This window comes from Podarcis gaigeae, assembly GCF_964106915.1.
Source record: "Podarcis gaigeae genome assembly, chromosome: 12".
NCBI classification, from domain to species: Eukaryota; Metazoa; Chordata; class Lepidosauria; order Squamata; family Lacertidae; genus Podarcis; species Podarcis gaigeae.
Genome location: NC_139688.1, coordinates 40,425,667 through 40,450,319, shown reverse-complemented (window position 1 = coordinate 40,450,319; position 24,653 = coordinate 40,425,667). Strand labels below are relative to the sequence as shown.

General features: G+C 40.5%; 1 long non-coding RNA gene across 1 annotated transcript; it reads left to right on the top strand.

The window, feature by feature from the left end:
- Positions 1–9,460: 9,460 nt before the first annotated feature.
- On the top strand, positions 9,461–22,952 carry LOC310828463. The gene is made up of 3 exons (XR_014556908.1): positions 9,461–9,612; positions 22,173–22,474; positions 22,813–22,952. It is a non-coding gene; the product is annotated as an uncharacterized lncRNA (long non-coding RNA).
- Positions 22,953–24,653: the final 1,701 nt, after the last annotated feature.

Here is a 24,653-nt window from a genome sequence, read left to right as displayed (position 1 = left end):
ATCCTATGCCAGCCAAGAGAAGAAGAATTGGCTGGGTGTCCAACGCAGCTCCCTTCATGCTGCAATGAAGGAAATCACAAAAGCAGTCCGTCACAGGGAAAGCAGGCCTGGATAGACAGAGACTTATTATGTGAATAGAGTATCATCTATGATGTGTGGGAGTGTGTGAGAATGATACATTTATGACTAAGTAATTACCACTTGGTAATATGAATTGGCCTTTCATGGATAAAAAAAATTGCCCAAAGCAGTTGTAAAAACTAAACAGCTTGAGCACAGGGAGGAAAGAGAACACCGTAAGAAATATGTTAGCTGTTAACTCAAAAGAGAGGTTAAGGGGGAGCAATGCTGGAAGTTAGCAAGCAGAAGGCGTCTCGGAGTTTAAAGGAGAATTCACTGCTCATCTGAACTCTAGTGATAGGAAACATCTTTTGCGTTTGGCAGACGCGAGTGTGTGTTTTGCACAACATCATATGCTATATTTAAACCTTGGGGAGGGAGGTTAGAGAGAGGAATACTGACAAATGGTTCTTCATGCCATTTGGAATGAACATAAAGATGTCTCCTGGCATCACTGCAGAGGAGATTTCCAGGTCTCCATATGGTTATTCTCCTGGCTGGATCCTGCAGAGGACAGATGCACAACATATGGAAAATTATATTTTAAAAATGGGGTGGAGGGGCAGAGAAACCAATCAATAAGGAAGCTCTGGGAATCACCCATATCAATGCTATGTAAATGTGATATTATGTTCCTAGAACGTGGAGCCTGTAGCTCAGGCTTGTTGCTTTCTTCCTTGGTAATGAGCCTGTCCTTGACTGTGCTTGACAGCAAAAAGAGAGGGGGGTGGGAATCGGCAAATAAGAAGCTCCAACACAATCAACAGTTGTGACCTTCCAGAGTTCACCTGCATGCCTCATACTCCACAGTCATTCAGCCAAGGTACTCTCTGCTCAGCGAACCACAGCTCTTTCGAAGCATCTGTGGATTTCAAGTGGTTCCCTAACCATTTCAGAAATGCACAGCTAATTAAAATTATGACAGAATTTCGTGCACCCTCACACAATAGGCGCTTAGCATGGTTTGTGAGCTGCTGAATGGCATCAATCTTCAAAAGGGGATTAAGAAGGAAATCGACTGTGCATTGGTGATCAGGGTCCTGTATGGTTAATTAAAGGTGCATCCAGGCTGGCAGGTTCTTCCTCCAGTGTAAACTGCTGCTCCAATTTACGCAAGTAGAGAAGAAGAAAAAGGTCTGCACCACATCCTGTGATCTGGCACTGTTACTTCCCCACCTATAAAATGAGGAGGCTGGTTTGGTTTTTAAAAATGTATTTTGTGTTCTCCTTGTGAAACACCCTGTGATCTTAGGATGAAGATACAAATTTATGAAAGAATTAAAACATGCCAATTGCCAATTGCAAGTGATCAAGACTCAATCTGATCACTTGCAAGATTTTTTTCACAAGGCAATCAGAAAGTGGGGAAGTAGCAAGCAAAACCACAATTTGTAAGTTTAGGTTTGTGGTATCCCTTGTTGCATGGTGCAATGTCCTTTTTCAAGTCAATCTTACAAGCAAGCCACTACAAAATAAGGAAGGTTTATCTGGAAATGCTCCCCAAATTGAAGATAAGGCCATTGCTAGAATGCAAAAGTCCTTAAAAAGTTTACATCACTGTGGATGGATCAAAACTGTAAAAAAAGGGGAGGCAGCACCATTTGAAAGGTGACTTAGTTGGTATTAATAAAATGTAGGTTAATGCAATTGCCTCTCTTTCACTTTTGGAGACCTAGATTTAAAGTAGGCTGCAAGTAAAAGGACTCTGGTTAATTTCAGGCTAGTCTCTAATGAAGATTATTCTGCTTCACAAAACCACCTTTGTCTAATTGGATAATGCCTTGCTGAGGCCTCGCTCGCTTTAGAAGAGAAATTATGAGAATGGTTGTTGCTTGAAGTGCTTTTAGGACAAATTTGTAATGGGTGACTGCTTTTGAACTTTAGTGGCACTTTAAAATAAATTCAAAACTTTCCAGCAAAATAAAGGGAAGGGGAGATGGCTTACAGAAATAAAGAGAGAAGTTTTAGAGTTTATAAAAAAAACAAACCCGGACCACTCATATGAGGACTTCTTACACAGAATCATAACATGTTTTATGCAATATAATAATTTTTCAAGGTCGAGGGCACTGATTGGCAGCACATTATGAGCATTTTACAGCATAGCAATGCAAGAAAGTGCTGACGAAAACCCCAGCAATTATTTCCCAGTGAATAGGCATGTTACATGTGACCTGGCTTGAACAATAGCCATGCTCTGGTTGAGTATTCCTAAAGTTAATTTATCATTCGGAATGAAAGTTACTTTGCTTAAGCTATCAAATAAGCCTCTAAGGCTAAAATTCTAAATACAAAGGGTGGTATTCAACTAAATTTTACTCAGAGTACACTCATTGAGCTGAATGGACTTAAGTTAGTCATACCTTCTGTTGCTCAACAGGCAATGGTGTTTACACTTGCCTTGCCCAACCATCCATGCCTAGGAGCCTTTCCCAGACCATGACTTTGAAAACAGCAGAAGCAGCTGGGAAGAGAGGAGTTCAGGGATATTTAGAAATAAATAAATTACCATTTGTGTGTCCTTGTTTCTCAATTTTATCCTTTTATATGGTTTTGTGGTATTTTGTGCATTGTGACTTGTTATTTTTATCGATTATGGATTAGTAATTCTTTATTGTAACTGATAAGTGTAAACTGTTCAATAATTATTTGCTGGTGTTTAACTTTACTGTTTACTGTTGGATTCTAATGGATTCTTGAATATTGTTTTATTTGATATAAGTTGTTTATTTTAAAGTGATTGTGACTTTTTTATATTGGATCAGATTGTTGCTATTAATGTTTGATGTTCTACAGTGGTACCTCGGGTTAAAGACTTAATTTGTTCCGGAGGTCCGTACTTAACCTGAAACTGTTCTTAACCTGAAGCACCACTTTAGCTAACAGAGCCTCCCACTGCTGCTGCGCCGCTGGAGCACAATTTCTGTTCTCATCCTGAAACAAAGTTCTTAACCTGAAGCACTATTTCTGGGTTAGCGGAGTCTGTAACCTGAAGCGTATGTAACCTGAAGCATATGTAACCCGAGGTACCACTGTATTATGTTTTTATATGTGTTGGAAGCTGCCCAGAGTGATTGGGGCAACCCAGTCAGATGGGCATGGTATAAATAAAATGTTGTTGTTGTTGCTTCAATTAATTTTCAGTTTTATGCTTTAAATATGACTAATATTGGATAAAACTCTGAGGAGTAATTGAGCCTCCATTGAACACAATAAAACATACCTAGAACTGTGATGTAACTCTTAGGTACATTGCACATTACAGCAAACTCTAAAGAAGTATTTCATCACACAAGTTATCCAAGTTTCCCCAAACCATTATCAATGGCTAAAAATCAGGTCTGTGATGAAACAATGTCCTAGTCCACACAATGAGCTGCTGGAATAAAACTGATGGAGTCACACTCTTACATGTATGGAGAGGGTGGGGAATGGAATTTGGCAAAATATTCCCACCCATCATTTTTGTATGTGACTTGACTGTCACCCATTTTGCTCTTTGTTCTGCACTAACAACACATGAATAGAATTAGTAGCTGGTTGCCACTGGTCCAAACACACTAATGGGTGTGGAATCGACCGAGATATCACAGCAACCACAGCACAAAAAAAGCAAACCATTGAGTGACTTGGCATTTCTTCAGCAATGGAGTTTACTCAATTCCTTTCGAACAATATTGTCACTACGGAACACAGCTGCCTGGACACTTCCCTAATGGTTGTGGGTTCTGCCTTAAGTAATTTAGTCAAGGCCACAAAAATATGTTGGCAGAATGGAACATTGAAGACAGATGGCCTGTGTCTTCCTAGCCACCCAATTCCTGTCTTTTGGAGGCAAAGTTAACATTGGTTTTCTGCAATATTTGTGCCCATAAAGTGTACTAAACTGGAGGATTTGCTGGAGAACAAACCAAGCAGAGAATGCCGCACATCCTGTCCACTTAATTTAAAAAATATAGTTTATTGTGCCAATTGAAATAATATTATATAAAAACATTTCAACCTCTTAATCTTTGACTAACCAACTTTATTAAGGCTTCAGGATTTTCAGCTGTGTTTCATTATTCCTGCCCAAGTGGCAAAGCCCAGGTTTTGAATGAAGTCCACATGTGAATGAATCACAGTGTCTTCAAGGTTTGCCCAGCCATCTCACAGCATTGGTGGCCCATGATGGAATGCTGCACTATGGGTAAGAAAGGTTGCTGAAGAATTCTGATGATCTAGAGCAGGGGTGGGGGACCCGTGGCCCTCCCAATGAGCCTGGATAGCTCAGTTGGTTAGAGCGGGATTCTGATAATGTGAAGGTTGTAGGTTTGATCCTTGTATGGGACAGCTATATAGTCCTGCATTGCAGGAGGTTGGACTAGATGACCCTAGGGGTCTCCTCCAACTCTACAGTTCTATGAAGTATGGCTCCCATTGGCCAGTCACATGGCTGATGACTGGCCATGCTGGCTGGGGCTGATGAGAGTTGTAGTTTGACAACATCTGGAGAGCCAAAAGATTTGTGATTATGTTTTCCCCCATGTTGTAAGCTGTCTTGAGCATGATTTTAACTGTGGGAATATCACAAAGAAATAAAATTGTGTATGTATGTATGTATGTATGTATGTATGTATGTATAGAAAAAAATAATCTGTCAATTTCCATATATTCATTTAGGGCTCCATCTCTCTGCTACTACATGCAGGCTTGCATCAAGCGCAAGGGATGGAGTCAGGAATATGCAGTACATAAAGGTAAAGGTACCCCTGACCGTTAGGTCCAGTCACGGACGACTTTGGGGTTGCGGCACTCATCTCGCTCTATGGGCTGAAGGAGCTGGCATTTGTCCGCAGACAGCTTCCAGGTCATGTGGCCAGCATGACTAAGCCGCTTCTGATGAACCAGAGCAGCGCACGGAAACGCCGTTTACCTTCCCGCCAGAGTAGTACCTATTTATTTACTTGCACTTTGACGTGCTTTTGAACTGCTAGGATGGCAGGAGCTGGGACCGAACAACAGGAGCTCATCCGTTGCGGGGATTCAAACCGCCGACCTTCTGATTGGCAAGCCCTAGGCTCAGTGGTTTACATCACAGCGCCACCCCTGTAATTCAAACAAACCTCCATCATGTTCCACCTTCTCAATGATGATTACCACAGTGAGTGCCCATTTTGGTTGGAAAATGCACTTGTGGAAACTCTATGGCCAGGTAAGTGTTTGTTTGTTTGTTTGTTTGTTTGTTTGTTTGTTGTTTGTTTGTTTGGCTTCCCCCCTTTTGTGTACTTCTGTGAAGTCCATTGGGATGTGTTCCCTTGGACAATAATCCAACAACTTTTTCATTTGATACGTTATTTTCCAACACAGCTAACAAGAAGTGGTGAGAACCTGGGTGAATTGCATTTGACTCCCAGAAGTTTAAAAATATTGTTTTGTATCTCAATCCCCTTGTGGAGGCCCAAGAACAATACTAAGGCATTTTTTGTTTGCCACACTGTGGATTCAGATAGCTGCTAGAACCAGAAAATAGAAGGAAAAAAGGAAAAACCCAGAATACTCTTCCCCAGAGTATTCAGTCTCCTGCATTCCTTCATCTTCTCCCTATCTGATGTACTGAATTTCTATAAATAAGGAATCTAATTAATATAGATAAGATCAAAAGGTTTTTTGGGGGGGAAGTCTAGCTTTCTTCACATATACAAACGGCACAATGCAAGTGGGAATCCTTGAACCTCCAGATGTTCCTACACTATAGGTCCCATCAGGTTCAGCCTGAGATGATGGGAACTGTAGTTCTATGATATCTGGAGAGCCACAAGTTCCCCATCCCTTCCCTGCTATAGTCCTTGTCCTTTTCTTCCACACTTTCTCCTCTTTCCTGTAACAATGGTGATGAATATCAGTATTATTATTACATCAAGCTGTTTAGTTCTATAAGGCGATCAGAAGCTCTCTAAGCTTTTCTCACAGAAGCCTTTAGCTAATGGGATACCACTAGATTTTATCACAGAGAAGGACAATGATATCCCTTCTTTAAGGATAATCAGGTTAGATTCCTGCATTTGACGCAGCTTTTTCTTTAGAGATGCTGAATCTATGGGCAACAAGCCATAACACAGTCATCAAAATTAGGGGCACGTTTTTTATACATTTGTTTTACTGGCAGCTCAGGTTTGTTTGCTTTTAACTTTGGATATTCACAGACTATTAATTGCAAAACTGTATTTTTCTATGCTTTGTATTTCTCATGCATTCACACGAGAAGATCTGACAATGCTGCAAGAGGTTAAACCTACACATTAACAAATTTACATGAATAGACGCATTTGTCCTATCAATATAGAATCGGCCATGGATAGCCCTCTTGGCCAAATTTCAGAAACATCATATGAAAAATGCCTGAGACACAGTAGCAGCAACCCTCCCCACACTTTGAATGTTCCCTAACATTTTGGTATTCGCCCAAAATGTATCTTCTATTTCTCCTTTTGACAGTTTAAGTTGTGGCACAATTTTTTTAAAAAACTGCACCAGGATCTTCGCCAGGGTATTCACTTTTTCTGATTTGGGGAAAATCTTTGTGTATTCCTAATATTCCTAGTATACAGCACAAATTAACAGGCCTTCTGTTATCTCTGTTACTTTAATTAACAGGTCTTCAGTTACCTCTTCAGTTTTTTTACTGAGCTATGTTTACTCCGGCTCCTGATACCAACCTAAATTAATTTAACTTACTGCTTTAAATGGGAATGTTGCCCCATTGCAGGAGAAAAACACAAATAGGGTACATCTACAAAAACTAGTTCAAGCAAAAGTCACGTCACAATTGCAAACGTCTCTACGTGGGGCTGCCTCTGAAGACAGTTCAGAATTGTAAACAGCCCTATATTTATTTATTTATTTATTTATTTATTTATTTATTTATTTATTTATTTATAATTTATTTTTTGCCTCAAATCCACACTTGTGAGAGTTTGCATTTCAGTTTCCATAGACTGGAAGTCATGCAGGTGGCTGAAACAGCTACTATTTATAGACTGAGTAATTACTTTTGCTAGGACAAACTATTCCCAGTCAACAATTAATAAATTTACGTTGAACTCCTTATTCACTTCAGACCCCATTAATTTCACTGAAAGTTAATGGTAGTTTTGTCATTGAGTTAAGTCAGCCTACTAAACATGTGGTCCCTCAGCCACGGACCAATTATCATGAACTAGGCTATGATTTTCTTCCTGGTTTTTTTTTTAGATGAAGAAATATGTCTTGGATTTCATTGCTTTGTTTATAACAACATTCGGAAACTTAGGAACCTTCAAGGCCATTTTGAGCAAACCATGCGCATCACCTCGACTTTAGGCTCTGCCACCACCATGGCAGACAACTGCATACCACCAGTATAGCTGTGACTCAGTTGCTGGAAGAAGAATGGCGACTGCACCCAGGACAAGAAGACAGAACACAGCCAGAAAGCAAAGTTCCCATCATCTCAGATGTCAGCCACAAATCCTGCTACACACTAGCCCATCGGCACCCAAGCTCAGTGAAGCTCAGACCTCCCGCATATGAAGCTTACTCTACATAAACCACGAGGCCAATGACAGGTCCTTTTCCTGCAAAGCTAAGGATACCTACAGGCTCTGCATAGGGTTTGCAGCCAGTGACTTGGTATGAGAGGTGGTTGTTATGTTTTCAGTGGTCTGTGTTTGCCTGAGCTTGAGTTTGGACTAAGGGCACACACGCCGCTCTGTGCACCTGAGCGGCTACCCCTCGCCTGGGAGGGCACCTGCCCCCCCCTCAGGAGTGTGCCCTGCCCCCCTCGGGATTGCGCCCACCCTGGGCAGTGCAGGCATATGCTCCACCGCTGGCAACAGTGAGAACAGGAAGCTGGACTAGATAAGCCACTGACCTGAAATACAGCTGGACATGTTAAAAAAGAAAATGGAGGTGGGCAACCTCAGTTGTGATGGGCCTTGGGGCCCCAACATTTGCTCCACCATTTCAGGTGCTAGCTCTGGGCTTGCAGGCCTGGATGCAGATACTGATATCGCACTGAGTCACAGCCAATGTGTGGTGCTGCAATTATCCAGAAACTAGCCTCATCTTGAGTCAATGCATACATTATTTTTATTAGCTGTTTATTAGTTGGTGATTTGATGGTATTTTTAACTGATTACTCTATGGATATAATATTATTTTACGGTATGTTACGAGCGACGCTGAGCACATAAACCCAAAAATTTAATTACAGCATGCATGAGATAAAGGAAGGCAAAATAATCTAAAAATATTCAGCTCTTACATTAGCTGAAGGTGCTTTTTTTTTGAAATCCAATATTCATCAGAATTACTGAGCAAAAATTAAATCTTTTTTCACCTTCCACAGACTTGGGAGAAAATATAACCTTGGAACTGTATTCAGCCTCATGGATAACGGAAAAAGAGGGAGGGAGGGAGGGAGGGAGGGAGGAGAGGAGGAGGAGGAGGAGGAGAGAGGGAGAGAGAGAGATTAAGAAGGGCAGGAATGGGTTATTTCCCTAAGGAGGCATAAACAAAACAAAACTCTTAAACCAGAAACTAGATAGGGAAGAAATGAAAAAGCAAGTGGGAACTAATTCCTAGTCTTTTACACACATTTTGTGCGATGATCTTCTTTGAGTCTCAAGCATTAAACCTTTTCTTTTAACATCTACTTTGATGAGCTTCACTACCCAAAACACAATGATGTCATATTACTGAAAATGTGCGACCACATCCAAATTGGCAGCAATGTGCAAACAAGTTAGATTGAATTCATACGGCTATTTAAAAGCAAAATAAAGCCTTTTCTCTTTCCACTGGCATCTGAAAGATGGTAACATCTGAGAAATCTATTAATGCATGAATGTAAGAGAAAATGCCAGCTTGACATTCCTCAGTATATCTGCTGGGGGTAAATTTTACATTTTTAGAGCCAGATGAAATAAGGTTGTTGTTTTTTAAATAAATAAATAAAATAAAATAATCTAGACCACCAAATAGCTGCGAATGCTGTTTTCTCCCTTGGAAGCTGCAAACCAATTGATCGCTGTTAGCTGAACATTTTGGCCAAGTCGCCTCCAATCCGAAATGTGCTCTATTTAATTAAGTATTCAGTGTGCATTATTTGCAGATTTAGTTCGGTTCAAGCTGTTCCGAAGCTCAACTGTTGTCTTAGTGACAAGAAGAATTATGCTTCTGTGAGTGCCTAATGCAGTGAAGAGATGACAGTTAAACTCGGCACATCTGGTGAGGCAGCCTAAATGGCTGAGCCTTATCTCCAGGAAAGCAACAACCTCCTGCAAGACGGCAACTGAGGCGGCCTTAAAGTTGCACACACAATGAAAAGAAAGGAACCCCCCCCCCCCACCACCACCAAATGAAAGTCATTTCAAGTTCCACCGAAGAGTCAACTCTCTGGGGAGGTGAAAGGAACAATTCCTCAACTTTCACAATGCGTTTGAGTGCTGTGCGGTTGGGCTTCCGTTGAAGGTGAGACGTTGTTATATAAGGTCATTCTCTAATTAGAATGAAGGAGACTAGGTTTTTGGTCCGAATGGTTATCTGTTAATGGGACCAGAATGAACGTTGTTGTTTTCAAAAGTCACGTAAAAGAAGGTGGCTATGGGGCCAAGTAGCCAGCCACACTTTTTGGCAGGGAAATTGCAGGTTAGTGGCCCAAAATGGCTAAGAAACAGCAGGAGACACCTCATGGAATAAAGAGTAATTTGGGTGAAGATGATCCATCTTTCCCCACACTCAGCTGAGGCCTCTCTATTTGATGAAGAAATTCTCTCTTAAATAGAAGAGACTGAGTTTCACTTTTTCTCAATCTCCCATTCTTCCCAGTCTTACCCTGAATTTGTCACATAGGTGCCGGCTTCCTGGGGCCCTGGGTGCCAAAGCACCCACAAAATTCCCCATGCAGGGGCTGGGCACCCACAAATTTTGGCACCAGGGCCATACACACTGCATGGCACCCACGCCGCCGGGCACCATGGTTGCGGGGCCAAGCTGGCACTCCTGATTCACTACTTTTCCACATCACTATCCAATTTTTAATTTTAAAAAAGTTGTTACAAAAACTTGTCTGCAATTTTGTCTAATATACACATTTTTGCAAGCAGTTTCCCTTTAAGATAACGCGTTTTTGTGCATTCTTTTCACTTACATATGCATTTTAATGGACACCCTGCCCTAATATGCATATTTTTGGACACCTTGTTTGGTTGGGAGAACTATATTACAGAATCTAGAGAAGCGCGAGGACATAGCTGTGATTTGGTTCACATTGGTTTGGGAAGTCTGAATTACATGAGTTCACATTCTAGTATAAATCAAGCCATAATTTCTCCCCCTGATGTGGGGCAGTAAGCTGCCACTTTCCAAGAGTGTGTTATTGTTTTGTTTTGTTCCTGTTCTTGTTTTTATTGTGGTTTTTTGTGCGTTGATTCTGATAAGGAAGATCTACAGGGTTAGATTCTAAATCCCGATATGCATTATTGTCTTGAACTAGTTACTCACTATTTTCAAAGCTTATCTTGCCTATATTAATTACCCACAACATCAGTCAGACAATCCCAGTTAAGACACAAGCACTTATTGTACAATCAGAAATAGCCACCCATTATGTGTGGAAAAACTTGAGTCATTCTTTGAAAAATCTTGATACATGGATTTAGAACGTAAGTGTCACAAACCCTGTTAGAACTGCCAAAAACGTCAAAAAGTATATAAGGAATCATACTGATAAAAGAGATGATGGAGAGAGATGATGACAAGCTTTTGAAAATGCATTACAGTTCATGACTACAAAAATTAATAGGAATATGCCGGTTGAATGAATGCCAGTTACCAAGGAAACTAAAGTGATGTACACCCTAGAAAAATTCTGCTCCCAGTATAATTATTTTATATCTTTGCTTTTCCTATACCATTTGCAAAATATACAATTCATTAAACAATGTTCCGGGATGTTTAAACAACTCTTCCTTTCTTCAGTTCCTTAATAAGATATACTCTAAATTTAATGAGGTGTGCTAATCTCATTATGTATGCAACATCCCCTATTTTTGTTACATCAAAGCTTCATTAATGACACTTGCTTATGCACCCAAAATATCCTTGTTAACCATTTCCCTGCTGCTAATGAACTAAACACGATAGCTTTCTTGCTTCACAAAAGGTCTTTGCACCAGTGCTCAAATTACAGGGGTGAAGCTAGAGGGGTCCTCAATGACAGACAGAAACCCAGCCCCCTGACTCCCCACAATGTTATCCAAAACTTGCCTGTAGCATGATTCTGAAAAACAAACAAAAAAAAACCAGTAGCTAGGATGGCTACCAAAAAACCCACCACTGTTATCAGGACCAGCCAAGATGTTTTGCTGCCAAAGACAGAGCAGAAAGTGTCTCCCATACCCCAGTACTCAAGGCCAGCCAAGTTGGCCCCTGAGGCAGAAAAGCCCACATGTTCCTCAATCCCCGGCCCTGGCAATAAGAATATAATCGTAATAACACTAAATTACTATTTGCTGCCCTGTCACGACACTCAGAACTGGGTTCCTCATTCTACATAGTGTTGGGCCACCCTAGGTTTGAACATTGCTTCAAATGGTCATATAACCTAGATTTGAGATTTAGAATTTCTAAGTATTGTATTCATGGCACAATTTACTGAGGAATAAGTTTCAGAATCTCCTGGTAAGGAGAAAATTCTGCCTCAAACTCTGAAATGCAACTGTTAGTGAGTGAAGACAATACTGATCTAAATGGACCCATGCTCTGACTCAGTTGAACCAAAGAGATAAAATAAGAGGATATGATGTTACGTAATGTGATTATTTGCAAAACCAATAAATATATATTTATTTTTTAAAAAGACAGTGATGCTTCCTTCCTAGGGAACTCCACCCCCAACCTCCATAGGATTGCTCTGTCCATTCACACCTGCTCTTCTTAAAACGAAGACGGTTGTTCGAGTAACCTGAGGCACCTTAAATATAGCCTGAGTGATGATAAAGCAGAGCATTTGCTGAACACATTGGTTTCTTCTCCAGCGCCAGGCACCTATAGTTAATTGGAAGAAAGCGGAAAGGCAGATCTATTTAAGGGGCTATTGAGTGTTCCAGTGTATGTCTGGCTGATCACCTCGGCCTTGTCCAGACTCACAAGGAAATTAATGGGATTGCAATCAGTTTCACTAGCCCCCCCGTCCTGGGAGGGAAGCATGTTAACAACCATGGGAGCTCTCATATGGACAGTCCACCAAACGCCAGCGCTATTTTCGGAGGAGTATTGATTGGACGAGTTCCCAGCAGAGAATAACAGCACGGAATTGAAAACATATCTGGAGCTGGCATCCTACCTATGCTGCAGTACTCGTAGCACAACAAAGGACCAAAGGAGTATATAAGTCGAGTATTCTTCTTTTAAGAAAGAATCTTGAGAACAAGGGCTTAGGAATCCTGCATTATGCTTAAAAATATATATTTTTTAAAGCTGTGCAGCAAAAAAAAAAAAGTGCTTTTCTAATCCTCCTGAGGTGATGAACTTTATGCAATGAGAACAAGTACCTCAGGTACAGTGGTACCTCAGGTTAAGTACTTAATTCGTTCCAGAGGTCGTACTTAACCTAAAACTGTTTTTAACCTGAAGCACCACTTTAGCTAATGGGGCCTCCCACTGCCGCTGCGCCGCAGCACACGATTTCTGTTCTGTTCAGTCTGTAACCTGAAGCGTATGTAACCTGTAAATAAATCCCAAAGTTAAAATTGCTACATTCACAATCCTTCAGGTAACCCTCACACTAAGTCTGCTTAACCAAACAACATGTCCATTGCCCGTGAGCTGCCCTACAAAGGTTTGTGTCTTATATTTCAAGTACCTTGTTTTATATAGTTTTATATTGTTTTATATATCTTTGTAGGTTAGCATAGGAAGTTTCATTCACCAGAGGGTACATTCCCTTGTAGTGGAAATGGTATGTGGTGTAATGTGGGATCACCTTTTTCCTTAACCAACAGTGGCAGACATACCTGGGAGTAATCCTGGATCCTTTGCTGTCACTCAAGTCTTAGGTGGCCTCAGTGGCCTGGAGTGCCTTCCATCAGCTTTGGCTGGTGGCCCAGCTATGCCCCTATCTTGGCAGGGATAGCCTAACTACTGTTGTCTATGCTCTGGTAACCTCGAGCTTAGATTACTTCAACAACTGGTTTTCCAACGGGGCTTCCATGGCTTCCGATTGGCTGCAGGAGCTTCCTGCAGCCAATCAGAAGCCGCGCTTTGGAAGTCGAACGTTTCGGGAGCCGAACGGACTTCTGGAACGGATTCCGATGTACAACTGTACTGTGCATTTCACTGCATGCCGGCAGCAAACTCAGAGCAACTCATTTCTCTATAAAAGCATGAGAAGAGAGATAAAATGATTGGGAATAAGTAATAAAAGTCTTCCACAGCAACAGAAACCGACACTAGGACAATTAAGAGAGGCTGTTGGAAGAGTCATAAATAGGGCATGCATCACTACTCCAACAGCTGCAACCAACAGGAAGAAATAAACAGGCGGGCCATACCACCGGGAACCAAGTTAAAGGCACAGCAGATCTTTAAAACCTCCCTGGCATTTTGCCTATGAATGTCAAAAAGGCTAGAGTTCCAATTACATTTTATTACCAATAATCGGCACCAAACAGGTCTGAAAAAGACATGGGAGAAGGATGTGGAAAACACTGGAATGCAACCGGATGACGACAGTTCCATCTGGATGCTTTTAAAGATTTGCAATGCGGCCATTTGCACTGCCAAAGAGGCAGCTGCTGTCCATTTTAAGTGTCGGCGTTCAGGTTGAAGAGTGGGCTGTCTCTTTCGAACGTGGTACAGACACACTGGCATTTCAGCATTTTCATCTATTGTTATCAGTGCTGCCTTGGGGACTCCTTGGAAATGCACCGTGGATCGCCAGTGGCCCCAAGGCAGTTTAAGAATCACTTGTCTGGAAAATAAGTACATATGTAATTATGCTTTGATGCCAGGAATAGTTCTGCAGGTCTGATTCTTTAGCAGCTCAGAAACATGGCCAGCAGCACCCAAGACAGTCATATATGTACAGAAAGTCTGCCTTTTGTATAAAGCCGTGTGAGCAATTGGGGCCCATTAACACTCCATGATAGAACACAGAAACCTCTAAAAGAGCCATTTGGGCTTTTAATGGCCCAGAAATCAACACACCTCCTGGGTGAATACATTAAAAGAGTTAAGACTGAGAGGAGAAGTGAAACTCGTGAACAGTCACTTGGAGATCCTTTGGGAGGGTGATGGGTATTCAATGGAGGCATAGCCCAGCTTTTGTAACTAGCTAACAAAGCCCTAAGGAGATCATTCTTTTGTAGCTTTCCTTAGGAAAAGTAGGCTATCAATGTGTTTTGTTTCCTTGTAAACAGTATCTCACAACTTCCCTTTCACTGGTACAGTATCTGGAAATGTTTCTTTCATTTTTTAAAAAAATTTTATTATTAATGTTGCAATGCATATATGAAATCTTTGCATAATGATACATATACATTATATTTGTAAATTCACATTTTCACATTTCATTATGTACCAACAATTATCGATTTCTTATTTCTTGCCCTGTGTCTTCCCTTCACCCGTGCGTGACTTCCTTGTTATTATTTTGTAACTTTATTATTTAGATTGTATTTTGTATCTTAATAATTAAACATTCAGTCTTATATATCTGCTTAACTTAACTTTGTGAAATCAGTCTAAATAATATCAATAAATTCTTGTTGGAGCATCTTTTGGTCATGTATTCTTCTACACATTTCCATTCCTGTTTGAGATTTTGATTAGATTGCATTCTAATTGTTGCCATCATTTTTGCTAATTCAATCATTTTAAAAAAATAAATATGTTGCCAGTCTTTCAATGTTGGTACTTCTTCTGATTTCTACCTTGCTACACCACTGGGACCATCAACACCTTTTGTATCTCTATCCCTGGCTTTGAAAGGAAGTCCGTTCACTCCTTGCACCTTATAGGACAGGGTGGTTACGGGGCCTCAATACACAAGTTTAGCCTGTATTTTCCCACTGGCCTCCAATCTTCCCTTCAATACTACAAATAACCAAAATCCTACCATTGGTTAATTTATATGACTTAGCCTCCCCATCTATAACAATATAGCAGGCTTTATTCTAAGATTTTTTATACTTGACTTTTGAGAAGGTCTTCTCACAAAGTGTCTTAGAAATATATATAATACCACTTCCGGAGGCGGCGCGAAGGGTAATGGCTGCCCTTTCCTAACCGGGAAGGGAGCTCCGCGCGAAAACGGGTCGTCCGCTACGGCGAAGCGGAGACCCACATCGGAAAACCGCAGGCGGCAGAAGCCTGCGGTCTTGGGACCCGGCGGGCGCCAGAAGCAGCCCCCAAAATGCAGAAGGAACCCCGTAAGGGGCTCTGGATCGTGGAGGAGGCTGCGGCGCTGAGGGTCGTTCCGCAATCGGCAGAGTGAAGCCGCAAAGCCGTTGCCGGTGAGCGCTGACCTTTCTTCCTTGAATTGGCACCTTGGAAAGCAGCAACCCGTGAGTAACAAGGACTTTTAATTAAGCTTAAAGATCAAAGCTCCTGAATTTGGCTGAAAGCGGAGGACGTAAAAAAGGGAAGTCCGTCTTCCGCTCACACTAAACTTCAAAGCAAAGAGCAGGAGGAGTGGAGGCAGTGAATGAACTCTTTTACAATTTGGATTTGAGCATTCAGTGCATCACTTTAATGCAGAAAAGGATTTTAAGCATTGGATTTATGCTAAGATTTGGACTGTAGGATCTTTCTCTGAGGAATCTACATTTTAAAAAAGGAAACCCAGGTGCTGGAACTGCCTGGCAACAGTAGCAGTCAGCCTGCAGACATAAATACTTTGAAACAAAATTTGGAAAAAATCTGAGGGGCTTGGACTTTGCTACTTTGACATCTTATGAGGTACCAGCAAGCACGGCTTGAAACATTGTGTTTTTGTAAAACCAACTCTGCTGAAGATTTAGCATTTGAAGGCTTTTGGACATGGGTTTTGTTTTCTCTGTGAACTGTATTTATTGATTCCCTTCTGAAAGACTTTTTAAGCTCCCCCTAGAGGTTTTGGACTTTACAGCAGTGACATCCTCATACTTTCTGTTTCCCGGTCTCCTGGTTGAATGTTACCATCTGGGCTGTCTTTTTCTCATGGGAACAACTCAGCTTGACCTTGAGCCTTAGATAAATTTGGAATGAGTGGCGCAAAGAAAAAGGAGCCAAAAGAAAAGGAAAAAGAACAAAGACCGCGAACTAGACAAACAACTTTAGCCTCAGCCTTGCAGCAACGCAGATCTTCGGTACCCACTGTGCTCTCTGAGGAAGCAGCAGCTGCTCTGCCACGTGCAGGGGAAGGAGAAACAGAGGAACTACAATTGGAAGATATGGCCTCAGGAACAGCTGCCTCCATTTTAGAAAAAATATATGAAAAATTGGAATCTTTGGATAAGAAAGTGGAATCCTTGGATAAAAAAGCTGATGAGCAAACTTTTAAAATAGACCAAAACACCGAATGTTTAAATAAATTAGCTGGACAAGTGGCACAGAACGTGGAAACAATTGCAGAATTGAAGGGAGCTACAGGGGAGAACAGAAAATTGGTTGAAGACACCAGCCAAAGGCTGGGAAAGTTAGAAAAAGAGGTGAGGCCACTCAACAAACAAGTTGGTGAACATCAGACCTATCTCTTGATGATTGAACTGAGAAGTAGGGAGACCAACTTAAGGATTAGATCGATACCCGAAGTGGAAGAGGACAACCTGGCTGAGTTTCTGACCAAAATATTTTCCAAACACTGGAACCTAGAAGAGACGGACTTTAAGATTACATCAGCTTTCAGACTTGGAAGACTGACAAAAAAAGACAAGCCCAGAGACTGTTTGATATCACTGAGATCAAAGGAGGAGAGGGACAAGATTTTGGGCCTACACTACGGAAAGTCACTGGACATTTTAGATAAAAGGATTGAGTTATACAAGGACGTTCCCAAACAGCTTTTGGATTTGAGATCGGAATATTTGGAATTAGCAAGACTTTTGAGGAGCAACGCCATCATCTTTAGGTGGGATTTTCCACAAGGACTATCTTTTACTTTCAGAGGGAGGAAGATCAAAATTAGAACATTGGAAGACAGAGACAAATTTCTGAACCAATACGGAGAGGACCTTCATAAAAAACTTGGATTACCATCGGAGCTCGAAACACCAGAGGTACCTGCACCCTTGGATTCTGAAGATTCAGCGAAAAAGGTACCACCCCCAGAAAAATAACCAGATCTATCCAGGATGTCTCTGCAACTTCTGAGTTGGAATATAAATGGCTGCAACATTCCGGAGAAAAGGAGGAAAATTTTTCACATATTAAAAAAGGAACAATTGGACATTATTTGCCTGCAAGAAACCCACGTGACTAGGCTCCACAGAAAAGTGCTGATAAATAAGAGACTTGGCCAAGAATTTATATCTTCAGACATAGTGAAGAAGAGAGGAGTGGTGATATATGCAAAAGAGAGCCTTTCACCTAAATTCTTATTTAAAGATGAACATGGCAGAATTTTGGCAATTGAAATACAATATCAAGGAGAAAAAATTTTGATATTAGGAATCTATGCACCAAATGATGGGAAATCGGAATTTTATAAGAAGTTGCATGAAAGCATGCTGGAATATCTGGACTATGACAACATCATAATGATGGGAGATATGAATGGGATTGTATCAACTAACATGGATAAGTCGCAAAGTCAAAAAGTTACCAAAGATGGCAGACTACCAAAGACCTTTTTTGAAATGACAGAAAATATGGGCTGGATTGACATATGGAGAATCAAGAACCCCCTAGGAAAAGAAGGAACATTTTTCTCTGAGGCTCAACTGACTTGGACAAGAATCGACCAAATTTGGATTACTAGAGGTCTGGCACCTAAGGTCAGGAAAGTGGAAATCTGCCCAAAAACCTGCTCCGACCATAATGCCTTGAAAATGGACATGACATTATTACCAACCGGCTCCTTTAGATGGAAGATGAATGACAATTTGTTTAGAAATCAGGAGATCATTAAGAAGGCCCAAAAAGTTATAAAGGACTATTTTGAAATAAACCTGAACACCGCGGTGGAAAAAAGAACAATTTGGGACGCAAGCAAAGCTGTGATGAGAGGGTTCTTGATACAACAGAATGCCATAAGGAAAAGGACACAAAATGAAAAGAAAGACAAGATTCTGGAGAAAATTAAAGAACTAGAGAAGAAGCTAAGAGCCAATCCGAAGTCACAGCCGATTTTGAGAGAAATTAAACTTCATCAGGCACAATATTCAAAACTGATAAACCAGGAAATAGAATGGAAGATTAAATCAATGAAACAAAAAACGTTTGAATCGGCAAATAAATGTGGGAAACTGCTGGCCTGGCAGTTGAAGAAGAGACAAAAATTGAACATAGTAACAAATTTGGAAATTGAAGGAAGAAGTATACAGAACCCCGTGGAGATTAGAAAGTGTTTTCAAAAATATTTTAAAAAATTATATACTCAAGGGCCGCAGAATGAAGTTGAGATTGAACAATTTTTGAGGAAAAACGGATTGAAAAAATTGTCACAAGAAAATAGACTACTCCTGAACAGCAAAATAACACGACAAGAGATTGAACATGCCATTCAGAACTTGAAATTGGGCAAATCTCCAGGGCCAGACGGCTTGACCTCCAAGTACTATAAGACATTAAGTGATTATTTGATCCAACCACTGCTGGAGGTCAGCAATGAAATTATGGAGGGAAAGAAGGCGCCAGAATCGTGGAAAGAAGCGTTCATCACATTGATACCAAAATCAGAAACTGAAAAGACACAGCTCAAGAACTACCGCCCCATCTCCCTTTTAAATGTGGATTACAAAATATTTGCTGATGTTTTGGCAAACAGACTTAAAAGAGTTTTAAGTCAAGTAATTCATAAAGACCAAGCAGGCTTTCTCCCAGGCAGACATATGTTTGCTAACACAAGGAACATTATTGATGTCTTGGAACTTTTGCAAACTGACATAAACACTAAAGCAGTGCTAATTTTTATAGATGCGGAGAAGGCCTTTGACAACATCTCTTGGAAATTTATGAAGGGAAATTTAAAAGAAATGGGAGTGGGGAGGGGTTTTGAAAATGGGATTGACGCAATATATTCAGAACAAAAAGCAAAATTGATTGTTAATAATGTGGTAACAGAAGAGTTCAAAATTGAAAAAGGAACACGACAAGGCTGCCCGATTTCCCCTTTGTTATTTATCTCAGTCCTGGAGGTGCTCTTAAACTTGATCAGAGGGGACCGGTTGGTGCAAGGGATCCAGGTCGGAGCGAAACAATATAAACTTAAAGCTTTTGCAGATGACCTAGTTTTGACACTGCAGGAGCCGGAATCTAGTACGAAAAGAGTTTTACAATTGATTGACAATTTTGGTCGGGTGGCGGGATTTAAGTTAAACAAACAGAAAACTAAGGTGTTGGGGAAAAATTTGACAGATATTGAATCAGAACAGTTTCAGAGAGAAACAGAATTATCATTGGTGAAAAAGGTAAAGTACCTAGGGGTGAACATAACAGCAAAAAATCTGAGTCTATTTAAGGAAAATTATGAAAAATGCTGGTCTGAAATTAAGAGAGACTTGGACAGTTGGACAAAATTGAAGCTTTCTTTGTTAGGCCGAATTGCTGCTATTAAGATGAATGTATTGCCAAAAATGTTGTTTTTGTTTCAAACACTACAGATTATAGACAAGACGGAATGCTTCCGGAAGTGGCAGAGAGATATTTCTAAATTTGTCTGGCAGGGCAAAAAGCCCAGAATTAAGTTTAAGATATTGACTGACGCAAAGGAAAGAGGGGGCTTTGCCCTGCCAGACTTAAGGTTGTATTATGAAGCCGCAGCTTTCTGCTGGCTAAAAGACTGGCTACTTCTCGAAGACACTGATGTGTTGGATCTGGAAGGGTTTAATAATAATTTTGGTTGGCATGCATACTTATGGTATGACAAAGTTAAGATCAATAAGGCCTTTAAGAACCATATTGTCAGAAAAGCAGTGTTTAATGTCTGGACAAAATATAAAGACTTATTGGAAAATAAAACCCCAAGGTGGCTTTCACCTCTGGAAGCTAAGGCCCGAAAAAGACCCAATATGGAAGCCAATTGGCCAAAATATTGGGAAATATTAGAAAAAGATGGAAATAACTGGAAATTGCAGAGTATGGAAAAAATGAAGGATAAAGTGCGAGACTGGTTACATTACGCTCAGATTAAAGAAGTTTTTAAAAATGACAAAAAGCTAGGGTTCCAGGTGGAGAAATCGAAGCTGGAAACTGAACTGTTAGAACCTAAGACTAAGGTACTTTCAAGAATGTATAACTTGCTGTTGAAATGGAACACACAAGACGAAATGGTTAAATCGGCTATGATAAAGTGGGCACAGGACATTGGGCATAACATTATGTTTGAGGAATGGGAAAGGTTGTGGACCACTGGGCTAAACTTTACTGCATGTAATGCTTTGAAAGAAAATATAATGAAAATGATATACAGATGGTACATGACCCCAGTTAAGCTTGCCAAAATATACCACTCATCTGACAATAAATGTTGGAAATGTAAAGAAAATGAAGGAACATTCTTTCACCTCTGGTGGACTTGCCCTAAAGTGAAGGCCTTCTGGGAAATGATATATAATGAACTGAAAAAGGTATTTAAGTATACTTTCACTAAGAAACCAGAGGCCTTCCTTCTGGGTATTGTCGGCCAGAAGGTGTCAAAGAAGGGCAGAACTTTCTTTATGTATGCAACAACGGCAGCAAGGATACTCATCGCAAAGAACTGGAAAACTCAAGATCTACCCACGCTGGAAGAATGGCAGATGCAGCTGATGGACTATATGCAGCTGGCGGAAATGACTGGCAGAATTCGAGACCTGGGAGAAGAAAGGATTGAAGAAGACTGGAAGAAATTTAAGATTTATTTACAAAATTATTGTAATTTGATGGAATGCTAAGAAGGATGCTTGATTATAAACAATTGGCCATCACTAAATTAGATGAGCATTATTAGACTATATTGTAATGATTGGTTATAAGATTACAAATAAGATGGTAATTTGCTTGAAAAATTTTATGAACAATGTAAGTGCGAGCGGATGACGCGAGGAAGTCCAAAGATGTTATGAAATTTTGTAAAGACACAAACAATGCTGTTTTTTATTTTTGTATCTCTTTTATTAAAAAAACCTAATAAAAATTTTGGAAAAAAAAAAATAGAAATATATATAATACCGTACATAAAATAGACATAATGAAAACAGAAAAATAATTAAAAGGACTAATAAAAAGCAGTCAATATATACAGGTTAAAGTATGAAAAATAAGTATGTTTGAAATATTGCATGCATGACATTAGAAACAGACTCAATGGTTAGTAGAAGGGTTGAAAATTTCCTCCAACTCACTGATTCTCTCCGATAAATGTCTCCTAGTTTCCACATTTGTGTTAAAAATAGAAATACGAGGTATGGATCCTTGCCTTTTCCTTGTATGAGGTAGTTTCATCCTAAATCAGCCTGCTCATTTCCTAATTATTGCTTTCCCCAGTGTTTCCTGAATTAACGTGTTCAAAATTCTGCCCAGATATTAACGTGGTGGACTACCATGATTCAAAGCAAAAAGAGAAATATCCTTGTCACTTTTTTCGGAGATCCGAACCATCACTTTAACAAAATGTAGGCAGCCACCACCTTGTCTTCAGTGGGTGATATATTCATCATTTTCACAGCTAGGCCATGTGTTAGATTGCAAGCCTACCGAATTTGCAGATCAACAAGAATGTTTTCATTGATACCGGTGAGATTTGGCTCAGGGCCATACTGACTACACTTGGCATGGAACTGAGCTGTGCATCATCTACCGATCTAAATATACTGCTATTTGTCTGCTAATTTCTTTATATTTCTTAATAGATGAGCCTGCATGCTGTGGAAACAAGCTTAATTGGTGTTTCTGCCTTTTTTGAGAGGAGTTTCCTGTCAACTTTCGTTGAAGAATGTAGGAAGAGCCTGCTGGATCAAGCCAGATCTTGTTTGACATGCCGTTCTCACAGCGGCCAGGCAGATGCCTCTGGGTACCCCACAAGCAGGACTTGTGTGCAACAGCAATGCCCCCACTTGTGACTCCCAGCAACTGGTATTTAGAGCCATGCTGCCTTAAACCACAGAACTGGAACATTTCCTCCTCTCCTACTATTCCTGAGACGTGGTGTTATGTACTGAGTTGAATAGGATCCAAAAGGCAGCAGTCTGATTGTCCTAGAACAATAGGATTCAGAATGCAGCAGTCTGATTGGTCTTAGAACAATGCAGCAGTATGATTGGTTGGCAGGAACCACCCAATCATGCTCCAGATAGAAGTGAATCCACAACCTGATTGGCTTACAGTAGAATTCCGGAATTAGCCAATCATGTGCAGCCTATTGTGTAAATAATGTATATAAAGCAGATACTTTGAGGGGACATTCATTCATTCCTCCTCACCACTATGAGCTGAATAAAGAGCATGAAATCACTTTGCGACTCTGAGTATATTTCACGTGGAGATTAACAGATGGACAATGAAAGTGCATCCTGTGAATCTTAATGGCTTCAAAGAGACTTCTACTTCAGAGACAGAAAGATAACAGAGGTGCTTCTATCATCCATTATTCAGCGGTCTGAAGATCTCACTGCTCTTTCTGCACTTGAACGTATATACAGTGGTACCTCAGGTTACATACGCTTCAGGTTACAGACTCCGCTAACCCAGAAATAGTGCTTCAGGTTAAGAACTTTGCTTCAGGATGAGAACAGGAATTGTGCTTTAGCGGTGTGGCAGCAGCAGGAGGCCCCATTAGCTAAAGCGGTGCTTCAGGTTAAGAACAGTTTCAGGTTAAGTTCGGTCCTCCGGAACGAATTAAATACTTAACCTGAGGTACCACTGTATCTTATAATTGTCCATCCTGTTTGAACATCTATTTGGCCATACGAACTGCCTATGTTGAAGTCAGGATTGATGGGTTATTTTTATTTTTAAAATTTCTTCCTTTTTGCTATATTTGCAAAAATAAATAAATAAAATGCTCATCCATTTAACAGTAGATCCATAAATCTGATGCTTAGTGTGAGCCATGGCACTGTTGTCAGTGGCTGCAAGACCAGTGATGACCATGCAGTTTTTAGGTGCCTAAATTGTTCCCCTACTCCATTTCTGGTATAGCAGATAAGTTTCAATTTGAGCATGGAGGAGTATCTTGACTGGATATTCCATCTAGGCCACCAAACCCTATGTCCTGTACAGGAAGCCTAAAGAAAACATCGTTCAGCTTCTTTGGTTTTCCTTAAAAGCCTTCCAAGCTCAGAATGCCAGATGTTCTGCACCACTCAACTGACTTTTGCACCTAATGCATTTTTGTATCTAATGTATCTTTGTTTAATGTATTAAATATCAATCTTATTTTCAACGGCAATAGGGAAACAAATTTTCTTCCCTTTTTAAATATTTGACGCCTGCCTTCCCCCTTTTAATCTTATTTTTGTAGATTAATGCCCCCTTTTCTCTCGACTATCCTATATCCCACAAGCTGTTCATGCTTCAGATCTTTCAGTGCTGCCGCAATCATTTCCCCATATGCATAATTCCCCATATGCATAATTCCCCACAATATTGGAGCCACTATTGTTCCAGCTTCACATTTTCCTTGATATGCCTAAAAGCTTTAAAGACATTAGAAGCAGGAAAAATAAAGATAACATTTCATGCCTGATCTACAGACATTGTTTATATTAATCATAGTAAGAAGAACATGGGCAAACGAATAAGTTGTTTTATGCTATAACTGCATCAATTTCCTTGAAAGTTGCCGTGCAAGGATGGATGCTTTAGTTTTAAGAATCTGTTATTATGAATTTGTGCAGAAATGTTAAGACTTTTAAATCAGGTACCAGAAGTTTGACCTGCAAAACTTCCTGCTCACTTTTCAGCTGGTCCTTGGAGCTTTTGCCAACTAGCTGGCCTTGTAATTTAATCAGAACAAATGAGGTTTAACAAGCACACGGACACAGTTTCACAAACACATATCAAGAAGAAATGAAAAACATTCTCAGGAACAGATTTTGCTACCCTTTCATAATATGGCACCTTGTGTGAGCCCAAAATTTGAAGCCCACAAATGGATGGATCTTCTCAATTTTGTGCTCCCTTGGATTGGTGCTGTCAGGGAACTGCCATCGGAGCCAGAGGGAGAGGAAGGGCTCCCGAGGGGTTCCGGAGAGCGTCCCGGGAGGGAGAGAAGCAGCCCATCTTCTGGGGAAGGAATTCAGCGTAGCACCAGTGGAGAAGGGGGGCAGATGGGGGAATCGGAGAGGAGGCTCCAGGACTCTTCACCGGAGACCAGCGGGGAGAGCACGGGT